Source organism: Corvus brachyrhynchos, unplaced genomic scaffold, assembly GCF_000691975.1.
Source record: "Corvus brachyrhynchos isolate BGI_N302 unplaced genomic scaffold, ASM69197v1 scaffold56, whole genome shotgun sequence".
NCBI classification, from domain to species: domain Eukaryota; kingdom Metazoa; phylum Chordata; class Aves; order Passeriformes; family Corvidae; genus Corvus; species Corvus brachyrhynchos.
Window position 1 is genome coordinate 6,161,979 of NW_008238664.1, and position 3,146 is coordinate 6,165,124.

A 3,146-nucleotide genomic window follows, 5' to 3' on the forward strand; every position below is an offset into this window, starting at 1 on the left:
AGGAAGGCGGTGGGGATGTGGGGGTCCGAGCCGCCGAGCCCACCCTCCCACTGGTGGCCGGCCTGGGACGGGGTCGGGGAAAGTGATGACCGTGTCCCCCTGCTCCTGCCGCAGACTCGCGGGGCAAGCCACACTGCCCACGTTTCCCTCGCGTTCCCTCGTGGCTCCCTTAAAGTAGGTGCTGAACGATGGCTGAAGCTGTGCCGCCACTAGTGCCTGTGGGAGGCCGAGCCTCTAAGCCATCCTGCATCGAAACAGCTCTAACTGCTTAAATTTCCCGTTTTCCGTGTCATCCTAAAACTTTACTGCATCGCTGGCACAGCTGAGATCTGTGAGAAAACCCCTGTTTTCCACCGAAGTGCAGCAAAATGAAGCGCCTGCGTGTGACGCCTATTTTATGTATATTTTTGGCGACACGAAGCAGCTCCTGAAAACCCCATTTAAAACGACGTTTCTCGGTGTGGTCCGTGCTGTAGGCTGGTGGAGATGAGCTCCTGCCTTAGGTCACTGCTCTGCAGGCTGTAATCCCAAAAAGAGCTCAGTTTTGGGGGTGTCCAAAATATCCTTGTTTAGCAGCTGGGAGATAAAATTATACCAGTACTTTTAGATTTCTAATTGACACTGATTTGCCATGTAGCTTGGGGCCAAATTTATACTCCTTTTTTTTCTTTTGTCATAAAAGAAGAATGTACCCTGTGAGAGTGCATTTGGCTTAGTTATTGCTCATAAAGTTTGATAGTGCCCATTGAAGGTGCTGTTCTCTGTTGTTTAAGCACCACGTAATGAGTTCTCAGGTTCCACACGGAAACTGAGACGAATTGATGAACCCAGCGATGGCTCCAAACTGAGGTGTGCCCTGGGAGGTGTGATTCAGAGCGATGAGTAACTTAGGAAAACGAGCTTCACTTTCCTCCCCAGCTCCAGGGGTGGATTTTCCTGGAGAAGGCAGGGGGAAGATGTATGACAATCCTGCTTTTTTTTGTGCTCCAGCATGGATTAATCTCAGGGTTTGAAATTTTGCAAGGACTTTCATTTGGTTTTTAAGTCGTCTCATGGGTGTTCCTCTCCCAGTCAGACTGAGGGGCTCCTCATTACCTGTTGCGTGGATTTTGATTTTTTGTGGTGGATGTTCTCAGGGATGTCAGTGCTCACTGGGTTCTTACTTCCAGACAGGGCGCAAGGGTGGCCAGGGGGCCCCAGTGCTGAGCCCAAAGGCTCTGCCTCCTGCCCTGGCACAAGCTCCTCCACCAGCCATGGGCATCTTCCTGCTGGCAAGGCGCTGCTGGGAAACATCGGAGCATGAGGTTTGAGTCAGTTGGAGGCCAAAGCACATCAGGGTTCAGGACAGAGAGGTTGTTTCTGCTGAGGCTGGGCTGTTCACTGCTTTGTGTTTCTCAGAGCATCTCCAGGAGTGTGAGGAAGAGCAGCCTCTGTGCTGGAGAGCTGAGCCACCACCTGGGAGAGGCAGCTGAAGCCCAGCCCTTGCCTTTCTGCCAGGTATTGGGATGATGAAAGCAACAGAAGCCCTTGGTGGGCTCAGTTTTGGTTTTGTAATACCTTGTTGACGTTTTTTAGCCTTGGGTTGGGCCGGGATTTTTTTTCTGCCGTAATGTCACTCTGCTTTAGGGCCTGAGACCTCTCCAGCACAGAGGGTGCAGGTGCTCTGGTGACACTGGGTTTATCACTGATGGCTGGTCCTCCAGAAGCACCTGAGGTTTCTCACAGTGAGTGTAGACACTCTGATTTCTGGGTAGGTGAAGGTGTTTTAAAAGGCAGAGATTTATATTTTGGGTGTTGGCTGTTTCTTTTGCTTTTAATTTTTTGTGTGTTGTTATTAGGAAAGCTCTTGGGCCCTTAAAAAAAGGTGGGTTTGATCCCCTGGCAGTCTTAATTCTTCAAAATTAAACTTTAGACTTGTTGCATTTAGTCAGAGTTAAGTCTGTCTTAAAGATGTGATTTAACTTGTGAGAGCAGGAGTAGTTTTTTTTATATTAAATCTACTGCACTGAACACAACATTCTTTAAAACACGCTTGAAATTTTGTTCTTATGCTGGAATTTACTCTTCCAGAGCAAATCTCATCTGATTTATGTTTATTCTCTACTTGCAGTTGTTCTGTCTGATAATGAAATAGCAATGCTATCAAACAAAGAGTTTGGGAAATAGTTTGGATTATTAATTTTATCGTGTTCAGGGTTATTTGGGATGGTCTTAGCTGCAGTCAGTTGGAATGTGGAGAGCTGTTTAATACCCATCTAGATGTTGATCTTGAAACAACCCTCCTTGCTCTGCTAGTGTTTTGTGAAAACCAACTAAGGCAATGCATTAAAAAAAAAATCTTTCATTCCTCTAGTGAAAAGTGGAGACAATGGTTTGGTCCAGCTGATCCCCAAGGGTGGCTGCTGCCTCATGCTGGGGGAACTGTGCGTCTCCACTTAGTGTCAGGTTATAAACAGGTCAGGAGGTGGATGAACATCTCCTCCCAGGCTTCTCCCTCCAATAGACTCTAGTTCTTGAGAGCAGTGGTCACAGCCAGTGTTTAAATGTGTGTCAGGGTGTGGAGGGATTGCTATTGGAAGGGAAGAGTAGTAGTATCACAGAAATATGTTGAAATGTGTGTTGAGGGAGCAAGAGGCTTGGAGGAGGATTCATCCCTTTGCTCTGTTTCAGACAAAGGAGTGTCAGACAAATTAATTGGATAATGTGTGGGTGGCATTTCAGAGAGCTGAGCAAATTAATAGCCCTCTTATTGCTGGGACATAATCCATGGGAACTTCTTGTCAAAAGTTCACTGCTTCAAACCTGCTTCATAAATGACAGCAGCAACATCCTTTGGGGTTTGTGAATGAGAAAGGTCCTAGTGTAAGGAGCCCTTTGCCATTTTTTTTCCTATAAATCAGAAATCTATTTTTTGCTTCCTAAACCCATATTTATTATTTCGTTATAAGTTCTCTTAGGTTTGTGGGTCCCCTCTTTTCCTATTTCCAGAAGAAAATAAATAGCACTTTCAGAAAACCATGGAAGAGCCAGTACAGCATGGGCAGATCCTGGGGCGGGGAAGAATGTCTGACTCCTCATGCCACTGCCTGTACACAGATCAGGGGAAGTATTCAGGTGTCTTAAGGTGCCTAATTGGATTACATTGG